The 24,690-nt window shown below is 39.8% G+C and overlaps 1 long non-coding RNA gene across 1 annotated transcript; it reads left to right on the forward strand.

The window, feature by feature from the left end:
- Positions 1–39: 39 nt before the first annotated feature.
- LOC113242573 (uncharacterized) lies at positions 40–10,147 on the forward strand. The gene is made up of 4 exons (XR_003311963.3): positions 40–344; positions 572–4,327; positions 4,546–4,691; positions 9,990–10,147. It is a non-coding gene; the product is annotated as an uncharacterized LOC113242573 (long non-coding RNA).
- Positions 10,148–24,690: the final 14,543 nt, after the last annotated feature.

Raw genomic sequence — 24,690 nt, forward strand, 5'->3', positions numbered from 1 at the left:
GCGCAGCCGCGGCGCGGTGTCTGCTGGGAACTCCTCAACCCAGCCAGAGGGGAGCTCTGCGGAGCCACGGCGCCTGCGCCGCAGCTTCCGCCCGGCCTGCCTGTCAATCACTGGGGCGGTTGGGCGGAGGGGAGGCCGGTGCTCGAGGGGCGGGGATTTGGAGCCCCTGTAGAAAGAGGCTTTCCGGCGAGCTGGCGTGATTGGTGGGCTGCACTGACGGAGATGGACGTGTTTGAGGGCTTCTGGGGGAGGACGCTCAGGAGGTGGAACCCAAGGGGCGGAATTACGCGGGACCGTAATGCAGCGTGGCTCGGGGGCTGCAGAGAAAGAGGCTGGCAGAAAAGGTGGGGGAAACTGTGGATCGAATGTGGGGGCTTTCTCTGCTTTACAGTTTGCAGTCCAGGTATTGAATCAAAATCCAAACCCAGAAGTGGATCACTTAGGGCAGTTTTGGTTCTACCTAAAAGCAGTAAACTTCAAGTGTTCAACATTTATTAAAACAGATTGCTTCTGTTATCCCTCTTAGTTTGGAAACATTTTAATAATGGGCGTGTATCCTTTGCGTTTATAGGAGGAGCCTGCTTTGAAACCGCAATAGAGGTACCGTTGCAAAAAAAAAAAAAAAAGTTGTCTTATTGCCAACCTACCTGAAGGCTACTGGAAAAGGAAACCGCGTGTAATCCAGGTGCAGCCGCCCTGTAAAACACACCCACACACATACTTCATCATCATCAGATGTTATTTAAATGCCCACATACCTTTTCAGTCTGGCTAATGAGTCTGTTGGCCATGTTATATTGTTGCCTAGCCCCTTATGTTGTTACTTGTGAAAAACTGACTACTAGGCCCTTCTGAGATCCGTACTAGGATTCACTCTGCCCTCCCTCAGCATAGAATGCCGAGACACGCATGCAGAATTACGAATTTTTTTCTTAAGTGAAAATTACAAAGTCCAGATCTTAAAATCAAAGACCAACAAAAATCAAACAAGTCTTTACTCAGTGTCTAATATACACAAAGCACTCCCTTTCATATTAAGCTTGCAGAAATCTAAACCAGCAGCTTGCCTAACAAAGACTATTTATAAATCACAGAATTTTTTCCATAAAAGAACTAGAACTATGACAATAATTTACTTACATAGTATATTTTCATAATGAAATTTCAAGTCAATTTTCTCAACAATATTTCTAAATAACTTCTTATAATTAAATAGTAAATGACTTCTCTGAGAAATTTCACCATTGAGACCATAAATACTATTCATTATTCCTTATGGGCCTCTCATAGCCAGCTTAAAAACTTAAAGATAATGTTTAATGATAATTTTGAGGTAAGATATAATATTTTTCTAATTCCATGCATTTACATATAAGCATTCTGCCACTTAAACTGTGAAACTTTAATACCATCAAGTATAGTTAAGTGTTAAAAGAAAGACTGAAAATTCAAAAACTTAAGGCAGTAGTAAAATATTAGTCAGTGCCTATGAGAAATGAGGCTGTCCCTTTATTCAGGGTGTCAGTGTTTAATGGTAAGCTGGGATGCATATAAGCTAGTCCAAGCATGAAGGGCAGTAGGACATTCATATGAAAAGCCAACTTTGTTCCTCAGTTATCAAGATAAGAAACCTGTCATTTCTCTCATTCACTCTGTCAGCCTTGAGATACTCCAAGCAGACTTACCTCTGTGTTGTATACCCCATATATCAGGAAGATGAAGAGACCCTGTAAACTAAAATGGAGGGAAAAAGCTGTTAACGCTATTCATTTCAGCAGTAGAAATACCTGAAATAAACTTTGCTGGGAACAGACAAAAGAAGACACACTTCATCAAGGTCAATTTATTTTTCTATTTTTCAACATTAGAAGCTGTACCTTGAGCATTTATAAGGTAACATATCAGCACATCACTTAGTGGTTGTGCTATTCAATTCTCCACAAATAGAAAGTAAGAATACCATTCCCGTACATAGACTATTAATTAGAAAAATCAGTATGCCGGTCTCTGGAAGATAGCTGGGTAATGAAAAAATTAAACTCAGAAAATGTTATCAAAGTAATCACAGAAATAGCACTCAGCATCAGTATTTCTAAGCACTGTTTTATAATACAGCAACTAGAATATATTTGTTACCATCTTCAGTAGGGTAAAAAAAATTTTTTTAAATCAAAACAGCTAAAAGAACAAACTTAGGGTAATAAATATGAGTAGCTTTTAAATAATATTTAAAATACCAGTTCAAGTTAAGATAAATTTCACATTATCACTTGTAAAATTGCACACATTTTTATTGTAACCTTTATTTAAAAAGTTCCAAAGATCTGCTATTTATTAGTCCTTAGTTTTAGAAAATGCTTAATTGTAAAATATAAAATGAATCTCACTCTTAAATCTAAAAGATTAAAATTTTTAAGTAAATAAAATTGATATAGTTTAAACTTAGTAGAGATAATAGAGAGCAAGAAATTTTCCATGTGTTTTTGCCTTTGAGAGGAAATAAAAATCTGTATTGTCCTCTTCTTATTAGGTATTAGTAAACCAAATGCTAAACAGAAGTCTGCACTAACTTCTGGAAATGGTTCAGATAGTTAAGAAATGTGACATTTTCAAAAGGAAAATATTACAGGAATATCTTAATATTTATTTTACATCTGAGTACTTAACATCTTACAGATAATGGAAAAGATCCTGTTACAAGGAAATTGAATAAAACAAAAGAGTTTTGCTCTTGTTAGTTTCTTTTGTAATAGACTTTATTTATTTTTTTAAAAGATTTTATTTATTTGACAGAGAGAGACACAGCGAGAGAGGAAACACAAGCAGAGGGGGAGGGAGAAGCAGGCTTCCTGCTGAGCAGGGAGCCTGACGTGGGGCTCGATCCCAGGACCCTGGGATCATGACCTGAGCCAAAGGCAGACTTAACGACTGAGCCACCCAGGTGCCCCTAGACTTTATTTTTTAAGAACAGTTTTAGATTTACAAAAAATTGAGAAGATAGTACCAAGAGTTTGCAGGTATCCCACACCCAGTTTCCTCAATTATCATCATTTTACTTTTTTAAAATGATTATTTATTTATTTATTTCCAAGGGAGAGGGAGAGAGTCTTAAGCAGACTCCATGCTGAGTGTGGAATCCAACACGTGGCTCAATTTCATGACCCTGAGATCATAACCTGACCTGAAACCAAGAGTTGGACCCTTAACTGACTGTGCCACCCAGGTGCCTTCATCATTTTACTTTTTAAAAATTTTTTAAGGTAATTTTTACATCCAATGTGGGGCTTGAACTCACAACACCTGGGATCAAGGGTTGCATGCTCTACTGACTGAGCCAGACAGGTGTCTCTGATCATTTTACAGTAGTATGGTATATTCATTACAATTAATCTTACTAGTTTTCAGTACTACTCTCTATATGATTTCAGAAACAAATTTGCATTATATGTATTTGTAGTAAGAAGAAAAATTGATAAAGAGTTTTGAACAACCAAAAATGTCAATTGGGTCATAAACTATTAAAAATTCAAACACAGTGAAAGTTTTTCACTGTGCATTCGTGATGTCCCATAGCTCAATACCAACACTCAGGTCCATCTTTCAAGTAGCCTTTCTCAAGATCTACGTAATGCAGAGTGAATTCAAGCTGCTTAGATGGTAATCATTTTATAAGCTACTTGTCTACCTATATTCTAGGTAATTCAAGAAACAAAATTCTTGTCTGATTTGTAACAAAAGTATAAGATAATTAACAGTCCTCCTTCCTTTCATAATTGCTAATTCTTTATTTCATGTTGTGTTATATAGATATAAAATTAAGGGTAGGTCACTCAAATTTTACTTCTATTTTTGAGATATGAGTATTTTGCTTTGTGCAATAGAGTTCTCCACTGTAATGTCTTGCATATTGAACAGTATGCACTACGATTTGTATATGTTAAGAAATTCAGCTGTTTCCATGAAGGCTGTATGGTGCTTTGAAAATCAAAGAATCCTTCTACAATGTGTACCATCACTCCTGTAATTTATCCATTTTGTAAATTCAGTTTTCTCTAAAAGAAAAGAGAATTTTATTTTATTTATTTTATTTTTTTAAAGGTTTTATTTATTTATTTGACAGAGAGAGAGACAGCCAGCGAGAGAGGGAACACAAGCAGGGGGAGTGGAAGAGGAAGAAGCAGGCTCCCAGCAGAGGAGCCCGATGTGGGGCTCGATCCCAAGACCCTGGGATCACGCCCTGAGCCGAAGGCAGACGCTTAACGACTGAGCCACCCAGGCGCCCCAAGAAAAGAAAATTTTAAAAATCACGTTTATTCTTCATGCCTTGGTAAAGTGAGGAGGATATGGAGTATGTCCTAATATTTTTATTTATGTTACTCGTCACATGTTTTAAATTTTAATACGTTTAACTTTTTAAAGGAATAGAAAATAATCAACAACAAAAGTCTCGCTTTTGAAAAAAGGATTTAGACTGAAAAACAATTTTAAGTAAAGGCAGCTCCAATCTCAGAGGGTTTTTGGCTCTTTCTTCTTTTTCTTCAACAGATGCACACTGAAGAGCATGACAGGCAATCCCCAGAATGATGACTTCAAAGACCCTGACAAAGCCTGAAACTTGAAATCACTCCAAGGAATCTCTGCTTTTCTTTCTCATGGGTTGTCTACCGGGTGCCACCACCACCAGTCAAAAGGTAAAACATTAATAATAATAATTAATTCAATTGTATACTTTAGACATGATGACTTTTCCTCCCACGGGTTTTACCAACTACTGCCGGTCAGGATCATTTGGATCTAACTCTACAGAACTCCGTAACCCTTGCACTACCGGATACGCGTCGCATTTTTCTCTATGTTCCAAAGGGAAGAATCAAAACAGAAACAGCGAAACATAAAAATCTTAAGCCATAGCTGGGAGCCACTTTTTTTTTTTTTTTAAAGATTTTATTTATTTATTTGACAGAGAGACAGCCAGCGAGAGAGGGAACACAGCAGGGGGAATGGGAGAGGAAGAAGCAGGCTCCCAGTGGAGGAGCCTGATGTGGGGCTCGATCCCGTAACGCCGGGATCACGCCCTGAGCTGAAGGCAGATGCTTAACCGCTGTGCCACCCAGGCGCCCCTGGGAGCCACTTTTAAATCCCTGCAGAGAGAATACCTTTAAGAATAGCTGGAAAAGAACCAAGTGCCAACTTTCAATTGGCACTGAGGTTTCTGAACCCCTTATACGAACATTCTGTCCCACCGAAGAGTCAATACTGTATGTTTGCCACATTTCTGAAAGGAATGATCCCTCATGTCTGTTAGGTAGTTTCAGCTATTCCATCCGGAGACATATCCATTCATAATATAGAGAGAGTATTGATCTATAGTGGAACCAATCTCTCAAAGTTTGAATCACAATAAAAATAACAGGAATTGGGTAGGAAGCATGCAGGTATACCTGGATTCCTGTAGCGTGTGTATATTTTATGGGTAGGAGCCGGGACTAGGGAATGAACACAAGGGTATTACATCTGATATTGTACAGGAGTTAAAAATAGAAACTTAAAGGAAAGAGAGGGGAAAATCATACTCTATGATTTTATTTTCATTGATATATGGAACTTTAAAAATTGAAGCAGCTTTGTAAATATCTTCCTTGTCAAAAATGTTCATTGAATGCTTTTGGCTGATAGATTCAATGGCTGACATCTAGTCTGTTATTTTTATATTGATTGTTCTGTACTTTGGTAGTGCAGTTCATGACTGCCACAAAACCAGCCTTTTCAGTGGTAATGTATTCTTTCCTGGTGATACAAAGAACAGGAAGGTGCCACCACACACAGTACATTGCCCACTCAAGAATCAGAATAATATTAACAATGCTAATATATGTATAGCTCTCTCAAAGCACTTTCATTTACATAATTCCATTTGTTCCTCACTACAATACGGTGAAGTAGGCAGCATGAGTATTATTAGCTTTTTTTTTTTTTGAATATATGAGGATTTTGAGGCTTGCTCAAAATGCCATCGTGCTGACGAGTTGGCAGAGGCAAGGCTTAGTGTTCTGACTCCTCATCTAATGCACTTTCACATACAACTGCCTTAAATAGACACCTTCGTAACTCTGAAGTCACCAGCTTCCAGGTAATACAATGGGGAGACCTTTCAAAGCTGAGGTTTTTTGAAAGCATATTACCGTTTGATTAGCTCAGAAGGTCAGGGGCTCAGTATGCACAAATAGGGCTTTACAGCACCCTGGTGCCCTAGCAGTCTAAGATGCCCTAGCACGTTCAACAGGAAATACGCTTTGCAACAATGATTCTCAGTTGCTATGTGCCAGGTTCTGTCTTTGTACTTTCCTTACAAATTCTCCTTCAGTGATGTATACTTGCTAGTTGCCGGGAAACGTATCTTTTCCCATCAAAATGCTGCTAGGTAACCACATAGTCAGATATACTTTATCATAATCATCGTTTACTGAACTTCTTTGAATGTATGGCACTATGCCGTGTGCTTTTGTTTATTTACAAATCATGCTCCAACCTAGGTTCTATAAACAATTCCCATTTGGGGGACTAAATCCCATAGAAACAAGAGCATTCCTGTGCAAGGACAGGTATGTTGGAGGTTGCTTGTTGCTGTGGGTAGTGGTAAAGAATTGGAAATAACCCGAATGCCCTTCAACACGGGAATGGCTGAATAGATTGTGGTATCTTCATCCCTTATGATATTAGGCAGCTGAGAGAATGAGGTAGAGCTATGTGTATTGGCCTGGAGTGATTTCCATGCATTGTTAAATGAGAAAAGCAAGAGGAAAAGACACATGTATTATACACTCTCATTTTTGTAAAACAAATGACAAAACCCTCCCTTCCCCCTCCCCAAACATAACTGATTCAACGAGAGAAAGGTGTGGAGAGGTGCACACCAGACTGTTGTCACTAGTTTCTCACTGGAAAGGATGAGAGGGAGAGGAGGCAAGTGAAACATGACAGAAGCACACCAGAAACATGCACGACCTTATCAAAAGAGGTGGGATATATAATTCTTTGGAGCATATTAAATATGAATGAAAACAGAATCTGTGCTTGGATAAGGATCTAAAGATAAGATGGACAAATAAAATATCGATTTGATTTATAATACTGTAGGGTTTTTTCTTGATTCCTATTATTACTATTATTTTTTTAAAGATTTTATTTATTTATTTAAGAGAGTGAGACAGACAGAGAACATGGGGAGGGGGGAGGGTCAGGGGGAAAGCAGACTCCTGCTGAGCAGGGAGCCCAACGTGGGGCTCGATCCCGGAACTCCGGGATCATGACCTGAGCCGAAGGCAGCCACTTAACTGACTGAGCCACCCAGGCACCCCATTACTATTATTTTTTAAGATTTTATTTTTATTTTATTATTTATTTATTTTTAAAGATTTTATTTACAGCAGAGCAGGGAGCCTGACGTGGGGCTTGATCCCACGACCATGGGATCATGCCCTGAGGTGAGGGCAGACGCTTAACGACTGAGCCACCCAGGCACCCCAAGACTTTATTATTTTTTTTTTTTAAAGATTTTATTTATTTATTTGACAGAGATAGAGACAGCCAGCAAGAGAGGGAACACAAGCAGGGGGAGTGGGAGAGGAAGAAGCAGGCTCATAGCGGAGGAGCCTGATGTGGGGCTGGATCCCGTAACGCCGGGATCACGCCCTGAGCCGAAGGCAGACGCTTAACCGCTGTGCCACCCAGGCGCCCCCCAAGATTTTATTTTTAAATCATCTCTGCACCCAGCCTGGGGCTCAAACTCACAACCCAAGATCAAGAGTCACGTGCTCCACCAACTGAGCCAGCCAAGTGCGCCCTATTATTTTTAATATAAAGAGTATAATACATTGGAATGAAAAAAGGTGGAAGTGAATTTACTTAAAGTGAATTTATTATGTTTTTAAATGGGTTTATAATTTAACATAAATGTGTATTCATCATGATTAGTAGACTAAAAGAAACATAAGCAGTTTATACATCATTCATTTTTCCAGGGAAAGGGGGTGGATGGTGGCAAGGGAAATCTATTAAGTGATGACCTGTTTTGCATTATGCATTTGGTTTGCTACTTTTCTAAAGATCTGATTCTTGAAGGAGAAGGAAGGGGGACCAGAGAGACAGCTGGGAAAAGGCATTTACAAGAGAGATCTGTGAGACAGCCCAGCTTCCGGAGAGCACAGAGCTCTCCCGGGGACCTGCAAGGAGCTCAGAATTGCTAGAGCCAGTGGCTTTCAAGCTAGAGAGGGGCAGCTGATGAAAGCAGAAGCAGGGACAGCAGCAGTCTGGAAAAGGCTGTGCATACCATGTCAAGGAATGCAGTTATTCCTCTCTTGGAAAAGGGCATCATTAAAAAGTTGTAATCTGGAAAGTGGTGTCATGAGTTTTGGGGTTTGTTTTTGTTTTTGTTTTTGTTTTTTTTTAAGTAACTCTAGTAGCATTGAGGGAGGTGGGTTACAGAGGCACAGGGCAACCAGTTAGGAAGCCATCATCAGGGTAAGAGAATCAAAACCAGGGAAATGGTTATGAGAATGCGGAGACGTGTAAGAGGTACAGTCAAATAGCAAACGGACAGGATGCTGACCTCACATGGTGGCAAAAGCAGAGAGTGGGGTTAGAGATGATTGTTAGATTTTTGGCTTCAGTGATGGGGGGGTGGGGTGTTACCATCTCCTAAGACAGAGAAGTAAATGGAAAAACTACATGCTTACTGGGGAAAAGAATACATTTATTATGTCATATGTGTTGAATGTGAATGTGGCCCAGTGAGCAATTGGACACGAGTCTGAGACTTGGGAAGGAAATCTGGGATAGAGATACGGGTTTGGGAATCATCTGAGCATGGACAGAAGTGGATGCCCTCAACTAGGGAGTGTGTAAAGTAAGTAAAGGCAATGGCTTTGGATAGCCTTCTAGAAATGTCATCCCTGCTTCAGAGTGGAGCAGAGAGAAAAGAACCAATGAAGGAGTCAGAGAGGTTGAGAGAGGGTGTTTTCGTGGGAGCCAGTGGAAGAGAGTTTCAAAGAAGTAATGATTAGTGGCAAACATAGATTAAAGGCATAAACTTGAAATCAAACTGCCTAGGTTCCAGTGCTAGCTCTGCCACTTACTAGCTGTGTGAGCTTGGACCAATTACTAAACATCTCTGTGCCTCACTTTCGTCATGTATAAAATGCTCACGGGAATGTGCCTGTTCCATACAATTGTTATGGGAACTAAATGAGTTCACGATTGTAAAGTGCTTGGAGCAGTGCCTAGCATGGGTAATTGCTGTATGAGTATTTGACTGATTGTCACGGTAAGATCAACTAAGAAAGGACCTGGGAGTGCCATTGGATTTGGGAGTTACTAATTCTTTGCGTTCATATTTGAGTAACTACTCTGTCAGGGACTGTGGAGATAGTCATGGACAAAATACTGATCTTGCTCCTGAGGACCTTCTATTCTGGTGCAGAGCATTTATTGAGTTTGTACTGTGTGCACCGTTCTAATCACGGGACAAGCATTACTACCTTGCTCATTCCTCACAATTACCCATAATTACCCTCATTTTACAAGTAAAAACACTGAGCAGCATGGAGGGGTTCCACAAGGTGCCGGGGCTGGGAGGTGGCGGAGGCATGATTTGAATTGAGCTGGACCGGCTCCAGAGAACACCTCCTTAACCTCTAAATCCTGTTGTCTCCAGGTGGCCGCTGGTGACTTTAGCACCAGTGGCTTTAGAAGCATGGTGAGAACAATACCCAGACTGTAGTAAACTGAGCATTGAACGGGAGCTAGTTAATTGAGAGAGGCTGGGAAAGGTTGAAAGCATTTCCACAGAAACCCAAACTGACAAAGTCCAAGCGTGTGGGTTTGTGGGGGATTTGTTTGGGTGATAGAGCAAGGAACGTTACAGGATCAAGTAGTGAACGTGTTTTGCTCAAGTCTTTCTCAAAATAACTGTTTCTACTATTCCTTTGCAGGGAGCTGAGTCAGTTCAAGATTAATATCTCCAGAGAATGCCTGAAGGGTAGGCATTTGGTATTATTTATTGAAGCAAGGTCAGTACAATTGAAATATCAGATCCACATGAAATGTATTCTCAACCAAATTGAAGATAACTGAAGCCTGCAGATGAGAGATCAGAATTTTTTGGTAAATGTAAAAAAATCTAAAAAGTAGTCTTGTCTTTTCTTGGTCTGATTCTGAATTAGCAGGTCCCAGGAATTTCCATTTTTAACACACACTGGAGTTGTTCTGATGCATAATTAAATTTAAGAATTAATTTCAACTCTACTATGTACTCTGTGACCTAGGGCAAATTACTCAATCTCTCTGCACTTCAGTTTTCTCACTGAATATGGAGATAATAACTGTTGGAAGGATTGATGAGGTAAATTTTTAGCACAACACCTGGCTCAAAATAAGCCTTCTGTATGATTTGTTATGTAAAATAAGCAAATCACTGTTTTAAGGGATAATCAGCAAATAAAGGAGTCCATAACTTTAGAGAGGTCGGAGTTTGCTTTATTCGAAGATGAAATAAATTCTATCTTGCATCAACTTTCAGGTATCGTAAGCAAAAGGCTTAGGGAGTAAATAAATTAGGAAGACTTTCAGGATAGAATTTAGACAGTTTTGACAACAGGTATTTTCTTCTATAGATCTTTTTCTTAAAGTTAAGGTGATTGGTGAGATATGAGGCCTATCGTATATAGAGGTCACCATTTTACAGATCAATGCTACAAGGATTTAAAAATATAGCTTAAATATATGAATGAGGACCATCATGGTTGCAAATGACAGAAACCCAACTCAAACCAGGTAAAACAAATAAAAGCACTTGATTGAGAGAATTCTTAGAATTGAATAAATAGCTGAATAATTAAATCTCAGATTGGCAAGAAGAGGAATGAACAAAGAATTCTCTGCTTCTCAGCCATTCTCCCAGATCATTTTTCTCTAGTAGAAGACGTAGCATCCAAAGGATCCAGACTCTCGTTCTTACAGCTTTTAATACAAGGGGAAAATTGGCTTCTTTCTCTCAACTCTTGAGATAGGATTCTGGCCCCATTTAGGTCATCTGTCCCTCTGAATCACTCACTGTGGTCCAGGGAATAAGCTATTATGGTTGGCTCAGACTGATTTACAAGTCTACCCCTTAACCAGTCCTGTGATCAGAAAAGCAAGATCTTAAAAGAAGATGACCATTTCCATTCAGACCACTTAGCTCAAGGTGGAGGATGGGGAGGGATTGGATAGAAGTAGTCACCGGGGGAATGTTGGCTCCCCAGTTAGTGTTTACTGCAGATGTAGTCATGATCCTCAGGACCCAAAGCTTAGTGGGGGAGTGAAAGAAAGAAATGTGTATATATGAAATAAAGAAAGGCTTATACATGTGGCCTATGGTATTATAAAAACACCAAGTTAAATATTAAAGGATCCATGGAGAATTGGGATTCTGAGTTTTTTGGTTTTTTAAAAATATTTTATTTATTTGACAGACAGGAAACACAAGCAGGGGGAGTGGGAGAGGGAGAAATAAGCTTTCCGCTGACCAGGGAGCCCGATGCAGGGCTTGATCCCAGGACACTGGGATCGTGAGCTGGGATCATGACCTGAGCTAAAGGCAGCTGCTTAACCCAGGCACCCCGGGATTCTGAGTTTTAAAAGAGAAGAAATAGGGTGCCTGGGTGGCTCAGTCAGTGAAGCATCTGCCTTCAGCTGAGGTCATGATCCCAGGGTCCTAGGATCGAGTCCTGCATTGGGCTCCCTGCTCAGCGGGGAATCTGCTTCTCCCTCTCTCTCTGCCCTTCCCCTTGCACTCACTCTCTCTCTCTCTCTTTCTCTCTCTCGCAAATAAATAAATAAAATCTTAAAAAGAGAGAGAGAGAGAAGAAATAATCATAGTGACCAATGAGAGGTCTCATAGCTGAGAGGCAAAGATTATGTGAAAAGAGAGAGTGTGTGCAGTAAAACTGCTTGGATGGAACACCCTGATCGGAGTCTTTGTAGTTTTCCATGAAGACCAAATTAGTCATTCACTCTGGACAGTGGCAGTGCTATTAAAGGAATTCTAAGAATTAAATCACCACAGAAGCCAGTGATGTAAAGAGGCATGGAAATAATTAGAATGGGGTGTGGGAAATAAAGCCCGAGAACCGCACAAAGAAGATACTGGAAGATCCCACACAAGAGTTTACCCCCATGGAGGCATGGACTTGACGGTGACAACAGAGGCAGATGAAAAATCTGAACGTGTTCCTCAGAAAAAAGTTGTAGAATTTGATTGACTGGGTACAAGAAGCCAAGGAAAACTAAGTGCCCAGGAAATGTGAATACGTTAAACTTGAATGTGAAATGGAAAAGAGAGATTTGCAGCAACAATGTGGAAGACAGGGAGGGGCACGAGGTAGAGATTTTGAAAGGAGAGCTTAGCCAGACGATTTGCCAGGAGAAGCGCACGAGAGGATGTAGGAGAAGAAAGAAATAGAGTTGGTTTTCTGACAAAGCATACAATTAAAAAAGACAATCCTTTGATGGAACAGTTCTGCAAAACAACCCACATTATAATTAGAAAAGCGAGCAGGAAAATGACAGCCGTTTCTGTCTATCGTGTGCGTATCCAGCTTTCTACGTTAACACGATTACCATTCCCAGTGAGGGTTGCTTCACAGATACTTCAGGCAACTCAATCCTATTAAGATTTCAGTATTTCTCAGTTCGGGAATATTGATTTTAACTAACATAATGGAATTTTACAGAACGTGATATTTGGTGTGTAGATTAACCTGAAAGTCAGGGTGCCAGATGGGACATTCACATCCCTGTTCATATCTCTAATATAATGTTTCTTTCTTTCTTTTTTTTTTAAAGATTTTATTTATTTGAGAGAGACAGAGAGAAAGCATGAGTGGGGGGAGGGGCAAAGAAAGAGGCGTAAGCAGACTCCCCTCTGAGTGTGGAGCCTGAAGCAGGGCTCAATCCCAGGACCCTGGGATCATGACCTGAGCCAAAGTCAGACGCTTAACCAGCTGAGCCACCCAGGCACCCCTCTACTGTAACGTTTCTGCTGTGTATCCACATAAGCAGCTTATATGCTTGTCTTCCCATGAGAATCCGTGCTCCTTAAGGACACAAATTTACTTGCTTTTGTAATCCTAGTGGTGCATAGTGGGTACTTACAAATGAACATTAAATGACAGAAATAAGGGCCTTACCGAGTGATTGAGTGACTTACCCAGTTTGAACCACTGATCAGTGGCAAAGCCAGTGCTGGAATTCAGACCCCTGTCTCCTTTCTCAGACTCAGTCTCCTATCTCAGACTCAGGCATAATCCACAGACATCTTGAACCCTTTTGTAAGGATTGCTCTTACGTTTCAATACCAGGTAGCTCCCCTTCTTTGTTGAACTTGGGTTTCATTGTAAGGAAATTGTGAATCTTAACATTAATTTCTTTGACTGCTGATGCTCAGAATTAAATTTGTGGCCTGCCATTAGTACCTTTTTTACTTTGTCCTAATTTCCAAGTATCTCTATAAACCATCTCAAATCCTCCTTGGAAAAGGTGAGAAATCAATGTCCATGCAACATATATTTAGAGTCTAGCACAGTACCTAAGACTTTGAAGGACCACTTTTTTTTTTTTTAAAGATTTATTTATTTGAGAGAGAGAGAGAGAGAGAGAACAGACACGGGTGAGGAGGGGCAGAGGGAGAAGGAAAGAGAGAATCCCAAGCAGACTCCCCACTGAGGGCAGAGTCAGATGCCACTCGGGGCCCAATCCCACCACCTTGAGATCATAATATGAGCAGAAATCCGGAGTTGGTTGCCCAACGAGCTGAGTCACCCAAGGCACCCCTATGAATGACTACATCTTGACTTCATATTTGTAATGACCCATTTTTTTCTTTCATAGCTTATTAATATAAATTTCTCAAACTATTTTATTATTTATTAAAAATTAATATAAAGTTCAAGACCTCTGGATCATTCAAGGAAAGAATTAAACTGTTAGAAAAAGCCCTAAGGAGAGGAATGGTAAAGCAAATTATGGTATATGGATATGATATAACATTAGACATTAAAAATAAGCTTTATGGGAAGTTTTTAATCATATGAGAACCTCCTTAAAATACATGAGTGAAGAAAAACAGGATCAAAAATAAAAATATTATCTGTGTAAAAGGAAATGCATTTAAAGAGAAAGGAAGGAAAATGCCAAAGTATTGATGATTGCCTTTGAGTTGTAGGATTGCGGATAATTTTTATTTTTCTTATACCACTATATATTTCTAAAGTTTTCTATATCCCTTATTATCAGAAAAATATTTTCTAAAAATAGATTTTAAAAGATTTTTTATTTTTTACTTTTTTATTGAATTTTTTGAAGAGATTTTATTTAACACAGGGAAAGAGAGAGAGAGAGCACAAGCAGGGGGAGCAGCAGAGGGAGGGGGAAGGAGAGAAGCAGGCGCTCCAATGAGCAGAGAGCCTGACATGGGTCTGTATCCCAGGACCCTGAGATCATGACCTGGGCCAAAGGCAGATGCTTAACCTACTGGGCTACCCAGGTGCCCCTTATTTTATTATTTTATTTTTTTAGAGAGGGAGAAAGGGCAGGGGGAGGGGCAGAGAGACTATCTTAAGCAGGCTCCATGCCCGGCACAGAGCCTGATGTGGGGCTCGATCTCACAACCCTGGGATCACGACCTGAGTCAAAATCAAAAGTTGGTGGGGCGCCTGGGTGGCTCAGTCGTTAAGCGTCTGCCTTTGGCTCAGGGCGTGATCCCGGCGTTCTGGGATTGAGCCCCACATCAGGCTCCTCTGCTAAGAGCCTGCTTCTTCCTCTCCCACTCCCCCTGCTTGTGTTCCCTCTCTCACTGCCTGTCTCTCTTTCTGTCAAATAAATAAATAAAATCTTAAAAAAAAAGAAAAACAAAATCAAAAGTTGGATGCTTAACCTGAGCCACCCAGGCACCCCAGATTTTAAAACATTTTTTTTAAAGATTTTATTTATTTATTTGATAGAGAGAGAGACAGCCAGCGAGAGAGGGAACACAAGCAGGGGAAGTGGGAGAGAAAGAAGCAGGCTTCCCGCTGAGCAGGGAGCCCGATGCGGGCTCCGATCCCAGGTCTCTGGAATCACATGCTGAGCCAAATGACTGAGCCACTCAGGCGCCACTAAAAGATTTTTAATAGCATGGGGCAATAAATATTACAAACTGTTAAATAAGAAAAATCTGCATACACATTTGTGTCACAATATAATCATAACTGTATAAAAAAACAAATTTAAAAAATGGACGAAAATGCACCAAAATGTTTGTGTTGCTATCATGTGGTAAAATTTAAGGAAATGTCTTTTTCCTGCATTTTTACCCTTTCTGTCTCTTGTTTCTCCAATGGGTTTATGTTTCTTTTATAATCAGAACTGCCTCTCCAAATAATACAAAAAGAACTCTGTAAACATAAAAACCTAATAAATCTGAAATATCCAGAGTAGCTGCTCTGCTAATTATGTATGAACTATATCTGTTATAAATTCAAACCTCTACTTTCATTTTGAAAGGTCACTACACATTTCCAGGAAGGAGTTTTACAAAAGCATCTTAACATTTTAGCAGAAACTAACAACCTGTTAAGTTTCCTAGAACTTTCCAGAAGATCAGAGCTAACAACAACTTCCATACTTCCTGTTGTGTCTAGGAGATAATCACATAGAGTAGACGTAATTACATAGGGGTATTATGCTACTTTGCCATCTGGTGACAGAACATAGAGGAGACAAGTTGTTGATATGAACCAAAAAGAGGCTGCAGTAGCCTCTTTGGGGAATTTGGGCAAATTGTTCCAGGCAAACAAATTAACTTAGTAATCGCCATGGTCTGTTGAAAAATTTGAAAAACAAAGAAAGCCTAAAAGCCTTGGCATGTTAAACCGAGCTGTATCTTTTGCCAAAGCCAACTACTGTTCTTGGAACGCGTTCCATTTGGACTTCAGAGTGTAGTCCAATAGAGTTCTCATGTCAAGGTGCTATGTTGACCTGACGTACCCTTCAGGTTGAACTTCATCAGGACCTACATTCATTGAACAAATATTGTTGAGTGTTTACTATGTTACTATGAACATACATTGCTGAGTGTTTAAATTACCTGGATATTCAACTTTCAGAATTCTCGTCTCCAGACTTTTCATCAGATCCAGGGGCCTCTATTATACATACGCCAACTAGTGTAAAATTTGGTGTATTATACATATATCAAAAAAACACACTTCGAAATAAAGAACAAGCATGAAATTTAAAAAAATCAACCATAAAAATGGCACAAGGCCAAAATGTTTGGAAATTTCCCCTGAAGTCTAAAACCCTCGTCATAATATTTGTAAGAGCCAGAACTCCTAAAGCTAGCCCCGTGCAAGTTCCCTTTTCCAGTTCCTGACATTTAATTTGCTCATTTTTAAACATTTGCATAGTACTTTATGCTTTGTAAGTTGCTTTTATGGAGCATGGTCTCATTTTGGACTCAGAAAATCCCATTTTAAAAAATGAGGAAAATAAATGACTTGCCCCATGCTACAAAATTAAGTAGCGGAGCAAAGATAGAACCCAGATTTCATGGCTCTTAGTTTGGCATTTGTTCTACTATCGCACAATGCCACTTAACCAATAAAATGTCTTATTCGTGTTTGTTTCTCTTTGTTTTATACTTATAGTAATCATCTTTGCTCTCTTCATATGGTAGGCCAAAAAGTCACTGGTGAATTTCTTGGAGAAGATAGTATATAAATAAAAATTCCTAAGATGAAATTAAAATCTTATCTAACCCATCTTTATTTAATTAACTAATTAATTAATTAATTAATTTAAAATGTTAAATTCTAGGATAGTATACAGTGTTATATTAGTTTCAGGTGTAACCCTTCTTTTTTTTTTTTTTTTAAGATGCTTTTATTTATTTTGGAGAGAGAGAGCGGAGGGAGGGGCAGAGAGAGAGGGAGAGAAAGGGGATCCTGAAGCAGACTCCCCGCTGAGCACGGAGCCTAATGCAGGGCTAGATTCCAGGACCCTGAGATCATGACCTGAGCCAAAATCAAGAGTCAGATGCTCAACAGAAAGAGGCACCCAGGTGCCCCTCAAATTAAAATCTTCTAAGAAGATTAAGCACTGTGCAAAAACAGTGGGTCCACCAGAGCTTACATCCTGTTTTAGTTCACCATGAGTAGTTGAGGACAATGTGGATCTCTGTGACATAATGAGATTTTTTAGTTCTTGACTGCATAAACAGTAAATTGTTCCTAAATCCTAGACTATTAGCCATTCTTTTTCAAAACTTGTAGAATATTACTGGCTAAATCAGAGAAAGAACTTTCAGTCCTAAAGAGTATAAAATAAGGCTTTGTGGTAGGCTCCTCATTATTTTAATTTATAGTTAAATAGCAGTCATTCTATGACCTGAATAAGCACCAACCTCTTAGCTGATGGTCTGGAGAATTGTCTCTCACCTGGGTGCTGACTTCAGAAGCAGCTAATCTAGTTATCTTGTTGGAGTAGGAAGCAACAACTCAACATCAAATATATTGATGGTAAGAGTGTTGTAAGGGAACGCCTTTAACACTAAAATAGCTGTGAAATGACTGTTCAGTAGGATGATACTCAGATACTTGGGAATGCTTTTGTGGCTGACATCTTGAAAGCCCTGTTAGGTTACATTTTTCAGGTAAGAGTTCTTCAGGGCAAAATAACACCTCTGTGTTACTGCAATTTCTGGGCATCTCTAGAGCTCTGAAAGTCTTCAAAAGCTTACGTGCCTGTACCTCTCCTCTCACATCCATGTACAAGTGTATCTAACGCACAATCTGCAAGAGTACGCAGACGTTCTTGGTATGACACAAGGAAAGGATGGTTCTGCCTTACTTATCTATCTGGCTTCTAAGCTCATTGGAAGCCCTTCCATCAACAACATGGAACATCAGCTCTTCAGGTACTTGACAGGGTTTCAGGCATCCATTGACTGTAGCCTAGAACTTGCCAAAGGCTTTTTTGAGACATCTGAAATTTTGAGAGATGGCATCTAAGATATACGTCAATGATTCCGATTATTTGAGGGCTATTTCTGTATAAAGTTAGATTATCAGAAAACAGTATATTAAGATCACACCAGCACTGTTCCCCTACACAAGCGCCTTCAGTGAGTAATGACATTATCTATGTTAATTTTTAAATTTAATTTTATTCTTATCAAAGTTATGCATGCACAAAGTTTCTAGAATCAAATAGTTCTCCAAGACATTTAATAAGAAAACACTGACCTCTACCTCCAATTCCCCACTTCCCAGAGGCCACTAATTTTCACGGATTGTTTTCTTGCTTAACTCAATGTCTAAATAATATGCTTCTATTGCTACCTCCTACATTTCAGCTTTCTTTCTTTTCTTTTTTAATTTTTAAAAAATTTTTTTCAGTAATCTCTACATCCAATGTGAGGCTTGAACTCACAGCTCTGACTGAGCCAGCCAAGCGCCCCTAAGTTTGAATTCTATCTCTGACTCTCCATTGACCCCTTGCTTTCCTTTCTCTGGGTTTACTCCTCCTTCTTGGTGGACAACATCCTTCTGTAGCTTTCTGAGAGAGGATGCTCTCAGAAATGGGGGGCAAAGTTGCAACCCCACATCTCTTAAAATATCTTTATTTCTTCCTCATGTTAATAGTAGTACTGAATTCTAGTTGGGAAAGCATTTTCTCTCAGAATTTTGAAGACACTTATCAGTTACCTTCCAGCTTCCAGGGCTGCCATTGAGGAGTTGGATACTATCCTATATTTGATCCTTTTTGTGAAGCCTACTTTTTTCCATCTGGAAGCTTATTTCTCATCATTCCCAGTGTTTGGTAGTGTTGTTGGTGTGGGTGAAGTCTCATTCCTTGAGCTGGGCATGTGGAGGCTCTTTCAGTTGGAAAACCCTTACCTCTCGTGTCTGGGAAATTTTCTTAACTTGTTTCTTCAATAGTTTCTTCTCCCTTCTCCTAATTTCTCTGTCCCCTACCCCCCTGCTTTGAAATACCCCACTATTTGAATGTTGGATTTCCTGAACAGAATCTCTGAATTTTTTTTCTTATATTCCCTCTCTTTATTATTTTATTTTGTTTTCTGGGGTATTTTCTCAACTTTATCTTCCTGCCCTTTTATTGTGTTTTTTTATTTATCATATCATACATTAATTTTCAAAAACTGTTTTGTTCTCTGAATTTTTTTCTTTTAACAGTATCTTGTTCTCATTTCTTGGATACTAAGGATATTAATAATAGAATTCGGGGGTATTTTTAAAAAGTTTTTCTTATAATTTAAGAGTGGGGCACAAGAAAAGTTGCCTGGAAGCTCTGTGCCTGGGGTTGGGAGCTTCAACAAATGGTTATCTGGGCTATTTTGGTGGCTTAAAATGTTACAGCGTGAGATATAAATAACAGTAACACAATTGTCCAACCAGCTTATCATTTTGAAAGTCAGATTTTAGGGGCACCTGGGTGGCTCAGTTGGTTGGGCATCTGCCTTCAGTGCAGATCATGATCCCAGGGTCCTGGGATCGAGTCCCATGTCAGGCTCCTGGCTCAGCAGGGAGTCTGCTTCTCCCTCTCCCTCTGTCTGCCACTTCCCCTGCTTGTGCTTTCTCTCTCTGTGTGAAATAAATAAATCAAATCTTAAAAAAAAAAGAAAGAAAGAAAGAAAGAAAGAAAGAAAGAAAGAAAGAAAGAAAGAAAGAAAGAAAGAAAAGAAAGAAAGAAAGAAAGTCAGCTTTTAAAAACTAAAATAACATTTGGGGATTTTTTTACCCTATATTAAACAAGTGGCATATGCTCACTTTAGACTACTTGTCAACTGATTCATAAATGGGAAACTAGAAAAAAATGTTTAAGTTATTTATAATTTTGCAATCTAGGGATAACCATGGTCATCAGTTTGGTACCTATCTTTCTGGACTTTTTTCATACTTAGATGTATACTTTTTCATACTTAAATGCTTGAAAGGAAGTTGAAGTTCATTCTGTGTTTTATAGCCTGCGGTTTTCATGTAACATTATAAACCTATTTCTATTGTCCTTAAATTTAAGTTCAATTGTTTTCCTTTCAGAGTTTTGTTTACATTGTACATAATGTATTAGTCAGCCTCACTTTAACAGCTTGGAAAAATTTAGGGAAAAACCATCAAGAATGAACTTGAAAACATTTCTAAGGAAACTAATAAACTGATTTTGAAACAAAGAACCTTTATTAGACAAAATATGATCTCTCACAATTTTACTTGCTGAGAAATGTAGCATTGGAGATCTACAGAAAACTTGAGTTTCTACCAAAAATAGTGATCCATAAATTTCACTACTTGAGTTTGAAGGAATGCAGAATATGATTTTGAAAAGATTTTGAATTGTGTTCTGAATGGCATCTGTCAATATACATGGCAAAAGCTGAATCAACATGGCAAGTCTCATTATTTTGATTCTAGGGAAATTGCCCACTGTCAACCCAAAGAAAAACTCCATGTCCAGGAGCTCCTGGGTGGTGCAGTTGGTTAAGCATCTGACTCTTGGTTTTGGCTGAGGTCTTGATCTCAGTGTCGTGAGATCTAGCCCGGAGTCAGGCTCTGCACTCAGCGTGGAGTCTGCTTGAGGCTCTCCCTCTGCCCCTCCCCACCAAAATAAAAAAATAAATCTTAAAAAACACACACACACAAAAAAACCCCCAACAATGTCCAATTCTAGAGCCCACAGTGAGCCATTGGGACCTCAATCCAGACATAACCCAGGTTATTCTGTGTGTGACCACAGTTTCTGGAGCAAAATACTCAGGAATTTGGAAGCCAGAATTTTAAAACTGTTGTCTTTTTTTTTTTTAAGATTTTTAAATTTATTTGTTTGACAGAGAGAGAAAGCACAAGCAGACAGAGTGGCAGGCAGAGGAGAGGAAGAAGCAGGCTCCCTGCTGAGCAGGGAGCCCAATGTGGGGCTCAATCCCAGGACCTCGGGATCATGACCTAAGCTGAAAGCAGATGCTTAACTGATTGAGCCACCCAGGCACTTTTTTTAAAAAAATTTATTTTTATCTTGTCTTGGTTTAGTTTGGTTTGTTTTTATATAAAGTGATCATTTCAGTATCTCACAGGAGCTAAAGAAAACGGAAGAGGGTCTAGGATATATCAAGTGTCTACCGTGTCTGCTAGACATGTTATGCACTTCATCCAAGGTAACCCTTTTGTAGATAGTAAAAGAAGTTCAGAGAAGTCAACTAACTTGCCCAAAGTCACAAGTTGTAGGTAACAAAGCCAGGAATTCAAACCCAGGTCCAAGTGCATTTTCTCTCTGTGAGACCACGCAGCCTTCTTGCGGAATTAAATGGAAGAACAAGGGAGGTACTGTACATCTATTGACAACCGTGGTATCCTTTTTGAAGAGTAGAGCACATGCTTGACATTCAGGAGAATTCTATTTGAGGAAGGGAGTGCTAGACCCAGTGATACTATGTCCCAGTTATTTGTGACAGTCCTAATTTCTGCCTCAACCTGTGATTATTTCCCTCTGCAACTGAACATGAGCTCTGATTTCTGGTTTACAAAACCTTGTCAGCATCTGTAGAGGTTATCCCGAATAACAGGCTTAATGATAATAACTCCCGCTTATAGCTCAGAACATTAAATTAGGTTCCGAGGAGAGAATCCCTGTGTGAAAACACAAGGATCCCAGCCTGTGGTACTGTGGATGAAGGATAGACATGTCCAGAAACAAATGAGCTGCAATCAGCTCTTCCCACAAAGAAGAGCTCCTATTTGGAATCTTAAAATGGAAGCAGAGACAATGCTGACATTTAAGAGAATGAAAATAACTGTTCCTTAAAGTAGAAAGGTTTCCTCTAAGTCTCTCTCCTGTGGTGACTCAGCACATCTACGAACCTTGGTATCCAGATTGTGTGGGCAGAGTTATCATCTGAAAAGAGAGGTGACCCCAACACCAGGAAGTCGATTGCCTTGGCAACAGCAGACCATGGAGCCTTCAGGGCAGTTCATTTCTGGGGAAGTTGACTGCATACCAGCTACGTGCCAGGAGCTCTGCAGGGCATTAGGATATAGTCATGGTCAAATGCAGTCCCTCCTTTTGAGGAATTAACTATCTGGAAAAGGAGACAGAAAAACCAACAGTGAAGTACAAAAATGGTCTGGGGGATGATTCATAATACTTCAGTATCAGAGCAAGTCAAGGAGGGTTTCCTAGATACAGTGCCAGGCCCTACCCCAAGGATGTTCGTAAGTTTCGAAGGATGGATAATAGGAGTTTCCCAGGGAGCTACATTCTTTTCTTTTTTTAAGATTTATTTATTAATTTTAGAGAGAGAGAACATGAGCGGGGGTAGGGTAGAGGGAGAGGGAAAGAGAGAATCTCAAGCAGACTCCCCGCTGAGTGCAGAGCCCAACGTGGGGCTTGATCTAATAACCCTGAGATTACGACCTGAGCAAAAATCAAGAGTCAGATGTGCAACGAACTGAACCACCCAGGCATCCCCCGGGGAGCTGCATTCTTTACAAAACTCCACATGGTTAAAATTGGCCTTTGGGAAGAGAATTCACTAGTAGAGATCACAGCTGGGGCATTACACTCCCCCAAGTTTGACCTTTTAAATTTGGGAGCATCCAGGATGGAGATCCCATCCAGTTTGGAGCATGGGCATCTTGAAGGCAGGTCTATATCTTGTTCCTTCTCGTGTTCCTGCTACTGACTGCATTGTTCAATAACCCTTTGATGGATCAGTGAATGAATGATTGAACAAATCAAATTAATAAATGGTTCAGTTATGATTGTCAGATGGAAAGAAAGCCTCTAAGCAAGACTAAATAAAGGCTTTAACGTTATAGAATATAAGAGGAAACAAACAGATTCATAATAATAAGTAATCTTGCTTAAAAATTAATCTTCCCCTTGGAATTTGGAGATTTTATCCCAGTCTAGCTGATGGCTTGCTTCTCTGTGGTGGGCACTATTTTATCACCCCCCTTACTCCCACCTTCATTAGACATCTTGACTTCCAGATGTTTGTCTAAGAAAGCAGTTTCAGAGAAAAATGAGAAATTATTTCTCCCACCTACCTCCTACTACAGGCCTTCTCAGTTCAGTTTCCCAAGGAATCACACTCTTTTCCTAGATGGGGGAGGGTGAGGATGAGCTCAGGCTCTGTCATGGAGTAGGAATAAAGGACTTGATAAGGTTGTGTGATAGGGCAAGATTCAGGGATGGGAGAGAAAATTGGTTCAAGGATGGCATTAAATGTTTAGAATTTCTCTTGCACAGAATACTGTGTCAAAATGGTCATCTTTAAATAGCTGTGTTAAAATAACTTTCTTAATAACTTATTAACTGTTGTTAACCTTATTGTAACTGTTGCCGACATCAGTAGTTCACATAAAAGTACCCTTGCCAAGAGAGGCTGGTACAATCAATAGGAAACCTGCTGTGAGTGATTTTGATGGGTCATCAAGGGAAGGGATTTGAATCATCATTACCCATTTCAGGTAGCACTGCATATCTTTTATTAACAAAACTTTCCTTTATTGAGACAAATCCTGTAAGTGAAAAGACACGAGGTTGTTCGGCAAGAAACATTTCCCAATTTCTTTGGCATGAACTCATACCAAGAAATACCTTCTTAATAATCATCCGACCTTTGGGCCATGGGCTCTCCCAGCTAAGGATTATGAAATTGTAATTTTTAAAAAGATTTTATTTATTCATTTGAGAGAAAGCGAGAGAGAGCACATGAGCGAAGGGGGAGAGGCAGAGGGAGAGGGGGAAGCGGGCTCCCGCTAAGCAGGGAACCTGATGTGGGGCTCTATCCCAGGACCCTGAGATCATGATGTGAGCCAAAGGCAGACGCTCAACCGTCTGAGCCACCCAGGTGCCCCAAGATTGTAATTTTTAAAAAAATTTTTTTGAAAGATTTTATTTATTTATTTGACAGAGTGAGAGAGAGAGAGCACAAGTAGGCGGAGCAGTAGATAGAAGGAGAGGGAGAACTAGACTCCCCACCAAGCAGAGAGCCCAATGCAGGGCTCGATCTCAGGACCGTGGGATCATGACTTGAGCTAAAGGCAGACGCTTAACTGACTGAGCCACCCCGGTGCCCCTTAACATTTAAAAAAAAGATTTTATTTATTTATTTGAGAGACAGAGTGAAAGAGAGAGAAAGAGCTAGCACAAGTTGGGGGAGGAGCAGAGGGAGAAGCAGTCTCCCCACCGAGCAGGAGACCTGATGTGGGGCTCGATCCCAGGACTGACCTGAGCCGAAGGCAGACACTTAACCGAATGAGCCACCCAGCTGCCCCTACATTTTTTTTTTTAAGATTTCGTTTTTAAGTATCTCCGTACCCAACATGGGGCTCAAACCCACAACCCTGAGATCAAGAGTTGCATGCTCTACCAACTGAGCCAGCCAGCCCCTATGAAATTGAAATTAAAATGACTGATACAATGAAGATGTTGTCAGAAATGAACAAAATCTGGGGCCAATGAGGATTCATATTTATGGAGAAAAAAATTAAACTATCAAATCTTAAAAATAGAAGGGACCTAATTCATTGGTATGTCATTTGAAACCATTTCCCAGCACTATCACCTCCTTGTCAAATGATCACTTACTTGCTTTGA

Source organism: Ursus arctos, unplaced genomic scaffold, assembly GCF_023065955.2.
Source record: "Ursus arctos isolate Adak ecotype North America unplaced genomic scaffold, UrsArc2.0 scaffold_2, whole genome shotgun sequence".
NCBI lineage: Eukaryota > Metazoa > Chordata > Mammalia > Carnivora > Ursidae > Ursus > Ursus arctos.